The 14,504-nt window shown below is 33.3% G+C and overlaps 1 long non-coding RNA gene across 8 annotated transcripts; it reads left to right on the top strand.

Annotated features, from left to right (window-relative positions):
• Positions 1-8,126: 8,126 nt before the first annotated feature.
• Positions 8,127-14,258, top strand: LOC109006128. Of its 8 annotated transcripts, none has more exons than XR_001998588.1 (9): positions 8,167-8,412; positions 8,614-8,733; positions 8,883-9,441; positions 9,585-9,667; positions 10,005-10,189; positions 12,384-12,550; positions 13,449-13,482; positions 13,606-13,659; positions 13,773-14,258. It is a non-coding gene; the product is annotated as an uncharacterized LOC109006128 (long non-coding RNA). The 8 variants fall into 8 exon arrangements; XR_001998590.2 differs by having other exon boundaries at positions 8,883-9,328; XR_001998591.2 differs by having other exon boundaries at positions 8,883-9,290.
• Positions 14,259-14,504: the final 246 nt, after the last annotated feature.

Consider the following 14,504-nt stretch of genomic DNA (forward strand, 5'->3'; position numbering starts at 1 on the left):
GTAAATTGAGTTTTTAGATGTTTGGGAAGGTCGTTGTAACTACACCAGTCATTTATATATTTTGTTTCCATCTTTCTGCTTGTAATTAGTTGGCAATGTTAATGGTTCATATCTTGTAGGCTCTTAATTTTTATTCATCTGACTGCCAGTCAGTTGTATTTTATTATTGTTTCCAGCATTATATATATTGATTTGCATTGCACATATAAAACCTTAGCATGAGATATGGAAGTTGGAGCTATAAAGATTTTCTGGCCAGCATGAGAACTCTTGGCACCTTTTTTTGCTACAATCTTAATCATGTTATGACTGTTATAGTTCTGTTTATATATGAATGTTTCTGTGAGATTGATTTCCCTAAACACTTGGGCCAGAGAGTGGTTGAGAAGCTCTAATGATGATTTCTAGAATTTATTGCTTTTACCTCAGCCATAGTATTTGTATAATATTGAAAATAGATAAGCGCGCATATTAATTTTATTAAAAATTTAGTTAGCCCAAAAGCCTGAAATATTAATGGGCTAATATTTATATAAGCACAAATTAGATTAGTCGGATAATTTTGGAAAAACCTTCTCCCTTCATGTATACTAAATATAGATAGTGGAAAAGACCGGCCTAACAAGGCGACTAGAGTAATCTTTTCGTCTTGATCATCTATCGTCAGCCTCTCTTTATTAAAACGGGTGAGGTATGTCTCTATGCTCTCCTCTTCCCTTTTCTTGATCGTCAATAAGTAGGCCGTTAGGTGCCTACATCTCATGCTAAGCGCCTACGCCTCCTACTGGGCATAACTTTTGTTAAGAACTATCTGGCTACCTCTTCAAAGCTATCGATGGATCCCGGCCTGTTCCAAACCATCCTCTTGTCAGGGGAAATGATAGGTAGGGAATGTCTCTTGGGAAACTGTGGAGTGTGATATGCACCTTGAAGTTCTCCAAGTTATCTATTAGGTCCTTGGACCCATCATACATCTCTATCTATGGCACTTTAAACTTTGGCGGGAACAGTATGACCATTACCGTGCTATAAGGCAAATTTGTGTGGCTTAATAGTTGTTCCACTGAGGAAGATCCTCCCATCTTCTTCGCCATTTCCTCGTATTTGCCAGTGAGGCTATGTAACTCGTCATGTAGCTTATTCTTTTCCACATCCTCTACTTTCACTCCTCCATTGCTATGTGCTTTTCCTTCTCCTTGTTCGCTATGGTTGGGCATGGTTGCATCACTGAGCTCGATATTGCGGTGCTTTAGTTCTTCGTTCTCTTTCCTCAAGTTTTTCATGGCGTCTAACGCCATCTTCAACTTTTCTTCTGTCACTGCTAGCCGTGTTTCCATGTTTGCGGGTATTGCTTCTGGTTCATGAGTTGCTTTAGAACGAGTCACAGTTGGCATGAGGGAACCAAGTTGAAGTCCAATGAAAAACTGAAATCACCGAGTACAAAATCCCACAGACGTCGCCACTCTAAAGGACATGTCCCACCACCAGTCATGATTGTTAACCTGCAAATCATTACGTAGGCAGCACGGTGTGCCTGTGACATTTTCGATGCCTAAGTTAGTAATAGGTGAGGGATAATAATTCAAGAATGTTCAATCAGATGATTTGAGGGTTACATGTTGCCCCTATATATAAGCGTGAAGAATATTGGATGAGTATTATAAATTGATTAACTTTGCACAATACTTCGCCATTAAAAGGACTATCTACGATGTATAGGAATTATCTAATCACCATGTTATCCATATCCTGGTAGTACATTTTTACTACTCTATAGTGTATTTGAAATTTTTATTTTTTTATTATTCTTTTTAAGTATTTTTAACATCCTTAATCATTAAGAAAAAATGAAAAAAATATAAAACCTTAACATGAGATATGGAAGTTGGAGCTATAAAGATATTCTGGCCAGCATGAGAACTCTTGGCACCTTTTTTTGCTACAATCTTAATTATGTTATGGTTGTTTTAGCTCTGTTTATATATGAGCAATGCCATCTTTGTGCTTAATTTCCTTCTCTCTCGTACGTGAGACTACACAGCCTGATATTTCATATATATATATATATATATATATATAATTGATCGATCCCCTCTTTTAATTAAAGTGCTGCAGATAACAAAAGTCGTTGAGATGTAACTGATGATTTACGAGAATATTAATGGGCTAATATTTCTAGAAGCCCAAATTAGATTAGTCAGGTAATTTTGGAAAGACTTTAGACCCATAAATCATTGTGGTAAATTATAAAAGTTTTATTGAACTCAATAATTAAACGAAAGCCCATTTAATATTTAGGAACCAAGTAGACCTTATTTAATTGATGATAGGTGAAACTATTATTTTATAAGCCAAAAACATTATCGGACAAGCGGGGCTCATTTTGAAATTTAAAACTTATTAAGTCACTTAACTTATAAAATTACATACAAGTCGTATATCATAGTTTGAATCATTAAATAGACTCAACCCATGCGGAAGGCCCAAGGCATAGGCCCAATCCAAACCATTCACACAAAAATTTCTACCTTCCTCGTATAGCTAGGGTTTTCGGCAAAGCAGTGTATATATATAATATATATACATACGCGTATATATATCAAAAACTCTATGCGCAGTCATTGCGCACTCTACTAATTTGATTGACAGCATCATTTTTTTAATAAAAAATAACTCATTTGGCCAATCACACCAATATAGTGCACAAAGCATATGCAAAAGTGCCTGTATGTAGTAGAATTACATTTAGATACTGAAGGTTACACTTCACAGTCACACCACCCCCAGTCTACACGTCCCCTTCCCACATCTCCACGTCCAAGAAGTGCCCAACAAACACGGCAACAACCAGTAGCCACCACTTCTACCAATCACACGAATCACACACCAAAATGCGAAGACCACCATCTTCAACCTAGGGTTGCTGCACCACCACAAGCCGCCAACCCCACGTTTCCATTGACCTCATACTTCTCAACCACAACACCTGTTTAAGCCAAGAGAAAGGAAACCAACCCACCATGCAACTTCTCATCACGGCCAAAGAAGCCCACACATCTCACGACTTTACACCCTCACAACCTCCCCTCAACTGCCCTATAGCACAAAACAACAACCTCCAAGAAGAACCACGCCGCTACACCGTGAGACAACTGAGCACTCGACTACATCGTAAGGAAGGTGCACCGCAAAGCCCACATCCAACATGTTATATTATTATAGATTGTGATATTAAATTTATTGAATATTAGTTATTATTTATTTTCGTGAATTATTATCTCAAAGAGATGCATTGGTTTAGTTGTAAGTATGTGTTGTTTCAAAAGAAAGTGTATGAGTTCAAATCACCATAGCACACTTTGATGCTTTAATTTTAAGAAGGCTATGGAATAGCCCAAGGGGAGCATGTGGGCCAAGCTCGAAAAGGCACAATGCTTGGGCCGAACAGGTACCACACATGGGCCGAAAAGACATAATGTATGGTATGGGCCGAAGCCCGTGTGAACACCCATTTGGATGGGTGCAATGCTTCAAAATAAATTCAACTGAAATGTTGAATAGGTGTTTCGAACCAGTGACCTCCCTTGGAAAAGGTTTCCAACCACTTGACCAGGCATTTTCTTCGATATTTAAACAAAACAACATGACCTTTAAACTATAACTACCAGTTGAAAAGTGACAAGTTAAAAGTTGTGATTTTTTACATGGTGTTACTTCATTCTCTATAAATAGAGGATGAGATCCACGAATTTTCATTTTATTCTCCCATATTTTCAGTCACTTACAGAATTTTGTAGAGAAACTCTGAAAGAAAAAGTTTAGAATTGCTATCTGTAGTTGGTGACTTTGTTGTATTTTGGAGGTGAATTGCTTATAACCTGGTAGCAAATTCTTTTAAATGAAGGCAATTATCAACTTAAAGATAGTGTTCTACATGCTTCAAAGTTGTATTTACATTTTCATATTACTGTATCCGCACAATTTTAAGGTGATAATCGTAATGAGATCAGAATTTGATATAGCGACTTTCAAGATGATGATTCAAGACTTTGTCGAATTAGACATGTTTGATGGAACAAATTTTATTCGCTGGAAAGACAAGTTGATGTTTATTCTTACTACAATGAAGATTTCATATTTTTTTATTCGAACTTGTCGGTACTTTCAGAATCCAAATATGACGATAATGATCAAATCAAGGCGGAATGCAAGAAGTGCGAAGAAGATGAAGTGGTATGTAGATGACACATTCTGAATACACTTTATGATCGTCTTTATGACTTGTTTACATCAATCAAGTCACTAAAAGAGATTTGAGAGGCATTGGAATTCAAGTATAAAATCGAAGAACAAGGTACGAACAAGTTCCTTATTGTGAAATATTTTGAATTTACAATGAATGATAATTCTTGTTTGATGGATCAAATCCATGAATTGTAAGTTTTGGTAAATAAACTTCGAGATCTTAATGTTGAAGTTTCTAAACATTTGCAAGTTGGGACTATTATTGCCAAACTTCCTCAAAGTTGAAATAATTATAGAAAGAAACTTATGCACACAATAAAAGATTTCACTATAGAACAAATTAAAAAACATTTACGAATTGGAGAGAAAACTCGAATTTGTGATAATAAATTGTTTTCTCAAAATGGCTCTAAAGTGAACTTTATTGATAAGAAAAATTAGTTTCAATGTAATTTTGGAAGAAACACGAGAAAATATAATGATTTTTCCAACAATAGTGACAAGTCCAAGAAAATAATAACTTGTTACAATTGTAGAAAGAAGTGGCACTTTAAACGTGAATGCAGGTACAAGAAGAATACAAGAAATAAAGTGGCAATCCCAATAGTGCAAATCTGATAGAAAATGAGACTTCAGAAATTTTGGCCATGGTCTTTGAAATGCGCATTAGCATGATTGTAGAGTTAAATATGGCTACAATAACTGAGTCTTCTGATTGGTGGTATGATTCAGGCGCTACCGTTCTTGTTTGCAATCAGAGATGTTAATTCATAAATTATGAAGATGCAGCAGATGGACATGCAGTACTAATGATAAATCACAACTCTGCAAAAGTTGTGAGAAAGGGAACTGTGGAACTTCAGTAGGTGGTTTGTTTTCAAGACTAAAATCCAAAACTTTGAAAACTTTTCATCTCATCATTATAACTTTTTCAAATATCCACACAAAATAAAATAAACAATTCAACTTTTTCAAATCCAAAATAAAAATAATATTAAAAAATATATTTTAACAATATTTTATTCAACTTTTTAACTTTAATCTCATCTCATTTCATCTCTGAAAACAAACGAGGCTATTCTTGTCAATGTTCTTCATGTCCTAGAAATAAAAAAAAAAATCATGTATATGCAAATTTGCTTTGTAAAAAAGATGTAAAGACAGTAATCAAGTCTGATAATGTAATTCTTTCTAAAAAGAGAATGTTTGTTGGAAAATTGTACATTTGTGATGGCATGTATAAACTAAGTATTAATAAAATATGTTATGATTATCTTTATATTATTGAGTCTTCTACTTTATGACATAATCGTTTAGCACATTTGAATTTTAAATATTTAAAATTTATGTTTAAACATAGTTTAATTCCGTATAATCATAGACATGGTGTTAAATGTGAAATTTGCATTCAAGCAAAAATGACAAAAAATATTTTCTTAAAACAAACAGAAATATACAATTATCAGAACTTGTATATTCTGATATTTGTGAACTAAATAACATTTTAACTAGACGAGGTAATAGATATTTTATTACTTTTATTGATGATTTCTCAATATATATGTATCTATACTTAGGGTTGGTTTGGTAATATAAAATCAAACTATTTTATCTTATCTCATATAATTATTATAACTTTTTCAAACTCTCATATAAAATGTAATAAATAATTCAACTTTTTCAAATTCTAAAATAAAAATTATATTATAATAAAAATTTATTTAATTTTTAATAAAATATCTCATATTATCTCATCTAAATTACGTAATTAAATTACGTAATCGAATGATAATAATCTTTGGCCAAGACTCTTCCAAAGCATTCCCAAATTTAGGAAGAAAAACTGCCATGTAGTGACTTTCACTGTCTCAATTTATTTAAAATCATCTAAACTTTTTTAAATCTAAATAAGACTATAAAATTTTAAAAAACTCTGAGCATCTTGCTCTAACTCCCGTTGGATCTACTGTTAAGTTTTTATTTATTTATTTTTATTTTTACTTCGTGATTAATGAGATGTTATCTGCTTATTGGAAAGCAAATGTTGGAACGCAAATCTTGAGTCCAAAAGGGCCAAAAACATTTTGCAAAGCAAATCTCGAAAGGCAAAGCAAAATGGTTTGGAAATTGAGTGGCTTTGTCTACTTTTGGGGCCATGATTTAAGAGATTCTTTTGGTTGTCTCCTAACATTTTGTGTTGGTATTGTACAGGGGTAATAGGGTGGATTTAGATGTTAAAATGAATTGAGTTGAGTTGAGTTGAAATAATAAAATATTATTAAAATATTATTTTTTAATATTATTATTATTTTAAAATTTTAAAAAATTGAATTGTTTATTATATTTTGTATTAAAATTTGAAAAAATTGTAATGATGAGTTGAGATGATTTTATTTTTTATTTATATATTATAGTGATTTTATTTTTTATTTATATATTATAGTGATTTTATTTTTTATTTATATATTATAATGATTTTATTTTTTATTTATATTTAATAGTGATAAATATTATTGTGATTTTATTTTTTATTTATATATTATAGTTATTTTATTTTTTATTTATATATTATAATGATTTTATTTTTTATTTATATATTATAACGATTTTATTTTTTATTTATATATTATAGTGATTTATTTATTTATTTATTTATTATAATTATTTTTTTATATTTAATAGTGATAAATATTATTATGATTTTATTTTTTATTTATATATAATAGTGATAAATATTATAAAATATTTATAAATAATTATTAGTAGAGATTAAAATGAATTTATAAGTTCTATTGAAAGTATTTTAAATTTAAATTGCTTCGTGAATGTATATCCATAGACATCATTGGCACGTCGCAATCTCGAAAAACTTTTTGTTGGCACACTACACTGAAATTCATACGTCAGAGACTGGCCAAGGAATTTCCAAGCAAGATCCGCGTTTAGAAATTAGTCGTTGAAATCTCGACCCGTCGGCCGTCACGTTTTGGGCACCATATAAATATACGACACAGCCTCTTGCCGTATCTGCAACATTGCCGATTCACGAATTTCCTTTTGAGAACTCAGAAGAATGAATTGCCTCATTGATCTGCGCTATTTGGTTCCGCCATTCACAAGCCTCTGCTTTATGATCCTCTTATCCCAAGACAAACCTTGGCCCCAAGATCATGTCAACTTGGCATTTGACATCCTCTACCACCATCCCTTTTCTCTCTTCTTTCTTGCCATTTTCATATTGCTCTTCCTTTTAATCTCTGTCAAGCTCCCCATCACTCTAGAGCCAATTCACTTGCGGGTGGGAGATTTCTCTATTTCATTGACTGTTTCCATACTGGCCTCACTCATTTTTCCGGCATCACTCTTTTGGCTCATCTTTCCAATACTCATCATTGCGTCTCCTTGGTATCGCATGCTTTTGGATGGGTTCAAGCGCTGCATCTATTGGTTTTATAAAATTCTCCAACAGATTCCTACCCTTCTCATCCTCTGTATCATCCAGCGTCAAGGAGAAACAGAAGCAGCACCTTTACAAGCTGAAATTGAGCTGATTGAAATAGTACAGGCAGACGTGTAAGGAGGAACAGGCGCTGTCTTAAAGGTGCATGGCTGTAGGAAGGAAGGAAGGCAGAGCATGGGGATGCTCTTGTCACTTCACTCGCTGTAGCTCTTGTCACTTTTATTTATTTGGGATATGAGCAATGATGCTTTTTTACATACATTTTACAATAGGAATTGGAAATAAAATTTTTCTTGGGATATAATGTTTTAGATTGTGCTTTTATTGTTTTTGTTTACATGTCCTTTTAAATATTTAAAAACAAATAAAAAAGTCATTGTATTATTAAAAAATAAAATACTTCCTTAAAAAATAAAAAATCACAATACTTATTACTTACGCCTCCTCTGTATTCAAAATATTCTTTGGAAGAGTATTGGGCAAAAGATTATTATCCCGTAAATTTTAGACCACGCACAAATCCTTTCTCCCATTCTCGGTTCTCTTTCCCGAGTTATCTCTCTCAATTCAGAAACCCTCTCTAACCAACTTGCCGCCGTCAGCAGTCGCGGAGCAAGCCGGACAGCAGGGTTTTGTCGTCCTAGGGCCCAACGGAAACCACCTCTCCACGGTGATGGATATTTTTTCGTTGGTCTTCGCAGTGTTGTGTGAGTATCTCCTTTCGGTTCCTATTTTTTTTTCCCTTTCTGCGAGATCTGAATCTGAAGTGTATTTCGTATATCCTCTTGCATCCGAGATTTTTTTTACCTTTTGCTGTATTTTGTTGTTCATTTTTGCTTCTGGATCTGGATTTGAAGTTTTTTCTGCCATCTTTTTTCTTTCGCTGGATCTGAAATGTGCTTCGACAGGAGGCTAGCATCTTCTATTTTCGGTTTTGGTCATCAATCAGAGGAATATCGAAGGTGAAGCGTGGAAGAAAAACTTCCATTCGGCGCTGAGTATATCTTCGTTGGTCTTCGTGCTGCCGTGTGGGTATCTCCTTTCGGTTCCTTTTTTTTTTTTTTTCCTTTATGCGAGATATGAATCTGAAGGGTATTACCATACAGTTCTATATCCAAAAGTTTTTGCACTTTTGGTGTATCTTTGTTTTTGATTTTTCCTATTTTGTCTATTGCAGCTTTGCGTCAGTAGCCGCGAAGCAGGACGGACAGCAGCCCTCCTTCAAGCAGTAGCGGCTTTCTCTCGATCCCTCCTACGTTTCCCATTCGCAGCCTCCTTGCACTCGTCGTAAGGAAGACCCATCGAGATGTCATCCACCGTCTGGAGCAGATCGAGCCTCCGGTTACGTCTCTGACCGCCACAGACAGTGCCGGCGTCACCCACATAGCAAGATCCACTGTGAGATCCAGCCCCCAGCGCTCCTCTCTCTACTCCTCTGTTTCTCCCTTCTTCTCTCCTATACGGAAATGGCCAAAACGCAAACCGCTCTCACCAAAGTGGAAGCACCAGAAGCAGAGCTAATGCTGGATTTTTGTTTGTGTACTTTGGGTTTTCGTTTTAGAGAGTCTCGATTTTCCTGGAATGGGTAATGCTGGAAATCGGCTTGTAGCTGCCCTTTCACTGGTTAGAGTAGACTTCGATTGCAAAAATCCATTGCTTTTTTGGTTATTGTCAATGAATGATGGTCATTGTAGGATTGAGTGGAATAATATAAGTAATTTGTTTGGCTATTTAAGGTGAGACTCTTAAAATATTTAATATCGGTTGAAATTGCAATTGTACTCATAAAGTTGTATGCTTTGCCTTGCTGAGGTTAGTGTAATGGTTGTTGATGTTGACGATGCTTCCGTCGGTTGCTGTTATTATTGTATTTTTGTAGCCGAATGAATGCCCTTGCCTCACGGAGTGCTGCGAGTTCTCTCTCCTCGGGCCTTATTGAAAGCCACCCATTGAAAAAGCCAAGTGAGTACCCATCAATTTGGCTTTGTTGTGTTTCCCACATTCTGTCAATTGGGTTTCTTTTTTATCTTTTTTTGTGGGATGGACAGGGATGGTTCTGGACTTTTGTCAGTCTCTCACAATCTGTACTTGGGCATCGCTTTTTTCTTCCTCTGGAAGATGAATTTTTTTCCATGGGATTGATTTATCGAAGTATTGATTTTTACGGCTTGCATGATTTCTTATTACTGTTATGATTATGATTTTGATTGTTCTTTGATAAGCAGTATTTTTTAATTCCTAACTTTTATGAATTTGACAATGATGGTAAATATTATGTTTGGGATTATTTTGTTTTCAGTAAGGGGGAACCCTGGAGGAAGAAAAGGTTGAGCAGACCCTTCTACAGCTAAGAAGTTTGAAGAAAACTGTAAACAATCTGTGGAGCTTGCACAGGATCGAGCACTACTTAATAATCATGCAGATGTGCCCATGGTTCACTATCCTTCCCATGACCCTAGGGTACCTTTCATCTTTAATCTAGAGGTTGGGTTTCTATGTAAATCTAAACTGCTGAGTTTCTCAAATTATTGCTTATTAAACTGGCTCTATTTTTTTTTTTGCTTTCTTCAGTTTGTGCTGTGATTGAAGTGGTGAGAATGCACATTAGAGTAATGGTTTCTTCTCCTTAGATTTGTACACATTGTTTTTTTTTTAATGCATAAGGGACAAAAACAGTTTCTATATAATGTTTCCTGTTATATGAAGCTTTTCGTTCTATTAATTTATCCACCTACTAGGGTAGATAAATTATTAACCTTAAATTAATTTCAGAATTTAAAAGTATTTTTCAGTTTCATTTACATTACAATTTGTTAACTTATTTCTTCATATAAAGGTTGGAGTTTGACATGATAATCATATGGTCAAATTAGTTAACACATAGTACTATAGTTTATATTATTAAAATTGAGATGTTATTTATTCTACAAATAAGTAATATATAACATGTGTTTGATTATAACTGTTAAGAGTAATGATAATAGGTAAAGTACTATAATTACTTTTTTGTATTTTCTTTAGTTCAATGGTTTGCTGCTATTATATTAAAAAGAGGGAATGTTCATGAGTTCTTGCTCTCTTTTCAGTTTTCTAGAATGTAATTAGGTGTCTTTTTTGTATACTTCCTGTGTACATGGGCAGTGCCTTCTTTCATTTGATCAATAAAATTTCTTTTTTATAAAAACAAAATACTATAATTATACATATTTGTAAAGAAATAAATTATAACTTATTCATATATTAAATATGTAATATGTCATTATTAGTATTTCACTTTGACAAGTGTCACAATGTAAATTCAATTAATGTCTTGCATTCTTTTAGTGTTTTTATTTTATTTTATTTCCTTTAGTGTTGCTTCAGATTTGTTTGGTTGTAGAGATTAAATTCTTTTGCTTCAGATGTGTTTCATTATACAGATTAATTAGCACTGATTCGATCTAAGCTAGTTTAAATAATTATTGAATTATATTGGTTTGGTTTGGTTTGGTTTATTTTTTATTTTTTATTTTTTATAAAGGATAAATGGAGAAAGGAAAATAATAATTGGCTTGGTGAAATATTTTCTGTTTTGATGACACAGTGTTGTACAGTATTTTGTTCCCACTATTTTTTAACCTCTCTGAATATTTAGGTCTATTTCTATATTTTTGAATCTGTAATTGTTTGTATATATATATATATATTTTTCTCTTTGGGCATTTGTTAATGATTTCTTCTTAATCATCTTCGCTCATATGTATTTTGTTTTTAAACAATGGATGCCTTTCAGTTGTTTTTTGTTTGCATGTTGCGGTAGTTGGCTTTTACCTTTTTTTTTCTTCCATTAATAAAATTTGTTCTGTTCTTTTTTTTTTTGTTTGAATTTTAAATTTGTGGTCTTTTTTGTTTTTAAACTTGTTGGTTTGTTTCAGTATGAAAAAAATAGAAGCTTTTTATCTTTTTTTGTTGCATTATTAGAAGTTGTTGTGTTTTTAATTTTAGGAATAGTTGGTATCTTTCTTTTATAGATTTTGTTGGATTTGTATATTTTATTATTTATTTGGTTTCTTGGTTTCATTTGTCCTGTCTGTTATTGGGTTTCGATTTGCAGCTTCTTGGAAAAAAAGATGGCTTTTACTTTTATATTTTATGATTAACTTTTTTTTGTTGCAATGATAGGATTTGCTGTTTTTTATTTTAAAAATTATATGTATCTTTGTTTTATATATTTTGCTGGATTTATATATTTTGTTATTGATTCTGTTTCTTGGTTCTGTTTGTCTTTTCTATTATTGGGCTCTCATCTGCAGTTTTTTTTTTTTTTAAATGAGTAACTGATTTATACTATTTGGATTAATGAATTTGCAATTTTTATTTATCTTTTAAAAATGTTTTAATGGATTTAAAACAATGTTTGGAAAAAAAAATCACTAAACCGATTTATACTGTTTGGATTAATGAGTTTCTGATTTTTATTTCTGTGCATTTTCTTTTGTTGGGCTCTCATGTGCAGCTTTTTTAAAATAGTTTTTATTTATCAAATAGTCTCTCGAGGTCTTGGATTTGCTTTCTCCTGAAAATCCTATTGCTATTTTATTTTCAGTGATACCTTATGATGTGTGTTAATCTCTTAGTTTCTTGAGATTTTGGATTTGTTTCATATGTATACTGACCGATTATGTTTTTGACTGTGTAGCTTGTGAATTAGAGGAAGCTTTGTGATTTTGGGTGGTTGGTGGGTGGGTTGGTTTGAAACTTGGATTGGAGGTGACTATAGGAGTGGGATGTTCAGACGAAGAACTTGAAGTGGATGAGTATCTTTTTATGGATAGGTTATCTTGTTTCAATGCTTCCTACTCTCCAGTAAGGATGCTTCTCTACTTCATGTCCTTTAGTGGTACTTTTATCATAACTAATATGCTATGTTGTGCGAAAGTTTAACCAAGAGGCTGGGAAGGTCCTTTAGAGTGAGTTTGGATGTTGAAGTGAGTTGAGTTGAGTTGAGTTGAGATGATAAAATATTGTTAGAATATTATTATTTTTTAATATTATTATTATTTTAGGATTTGAAAAAGTTGAATTGTTTATTATATTTTGTATTGGGATTTGAAAAAATTGTAATGATGAGTTGAGATGAGTTGAGAGTAGTTGATGATCCAAACGAAGCCTTAGTGGTACTTCATGGCCGTTGGTATTTTTTCCTTGGTAGCAAGGTGGAGAGAAGGATCTTATACATTGTTGTTGACATAATTTAGAACTTCAGTGGCCCTTTGTACCTTCCCCCTCCATTAACGAACACACATGTTCACAGTCCTGAAGAGGTGTAGAAAAAGTAATACACAGAATAAGAGAAAAAGGAAGAAATTTCTCATGATTGCTCAGAAAAGGACCCATCTCGATAACTTTTAGTGCTTTATTTGTATGAGATGATAATATGCTAATTATTTTAGTTATTTCTTTCTTTAAGTTTCGTCCTACTGTGTTTAAATCTGTTAATTATTTTCTTTTGTACCCCATGGCTGTCTCTAAACCATGCTGGATTTATGTTGGGGGTTTTTATAATTCATAGTTTTGTTATGTAGCTTTTAGGAGTGTGTTACCTGATTGGAATTCATATTATTAGGTTAGGAGTGTGCGCTATTTTTCTGACAGCAACGTATGAAACCTTATAACAAAAAGTGAAATTTGGATTGTATCCCGTTTGACTTGTAGATTGATGCACTGTATTGACCTCTTTTGCTTACTGCGTTGTAATTGACAGGAAATGGGTCAGCTGCAGATGGGAATTCCAAAAGGTAAATCACCTATTCCAGTGTGTGTCATCATTTATAGGTGCTTGTAAAATAAAAATTTTCAATTGATGTTTCCTTTGAAGTTTTCACAAATTATTGACATTTTATTCTAATGGTGTATCTTAGTACAAAGGTGAATCCAACGGAAAAGGTGGCAGTGTGACAGAAGAAAACTCCCAAGTAATTTTCTGGCTTTCTATTGGTTGCTTGGAATCATTATGCACTTAGTAACAATACATCTATACTCATGCATTCATTGTTCAACACTGGTAATGAACATGATTCATCTTCAGTGTGTTCTGGAAACTCGGAAGGCAATGCTCCACAAAGAGTAAGCAGGGCCTGAGGCGCCACTGCTCAGCTGCGGTCTACTACCTTTGAACAACTGTAACCCTCCCCCTAATCCTTCAAGCTGATGTAATCCACCAGCCATGGAGCAACAGATTTATCAGCCACCGTTGACCAGCAAGCAGAAAGCTAACCGAGCTCATCATTGCCCAGCTCAGCCCCTCAATAATGCAAAGCCTTCTGTCAATCTTCTGATAAAACAATACCATGTGATGACATAGGTGGTTTGCCAAGTGTTTCTTGCATACAGATATTGTTCTTGAATAAGATTATCAATTTCTTTTGGATTAGGACCTTGGAGTTGAGAATTTTGATCCAAAATGGTGAGTATGGATTGTGGTTTGATCTTCCCATTCTATTATGATGGTATTTAATCTTATGGTCAGTTAGCACTTTATGATCATTCAAAATCTCAAAACTTTTATAGAGAATCATGATGATGTTATTGTGCTAATGTGGGTTTCAATTCTGAAATAAATAGTAAAAACAATTTGGATTGATGGATAGAAATAGCTTATACCAAGGATATGTTGAGTATTGTGTTATTTTGAAGTTAAAATCTGAATTTGTTTTGATATTTTATGGATATATAATAATTATGTTGGATTGGTGGATTTTTTTTGGAAGTAGATTTAAGATATAGGAATAATAAAAACAGTTTCCCTAGCATGAATCAT

Source organism: Juglans regia, chromosome 2 (genome assembly GCF_001411555.2).
Source record: "Juglans regia cultivar Chandler chromosome 2, Walnut 2.0, whole genome shotgun sequence".
NCBI lineage: Eukaryota > Viridiplantae > Streptophyta > Magnoliopsida > Fagales > Juglandaceae > Juglans > Juglans regia.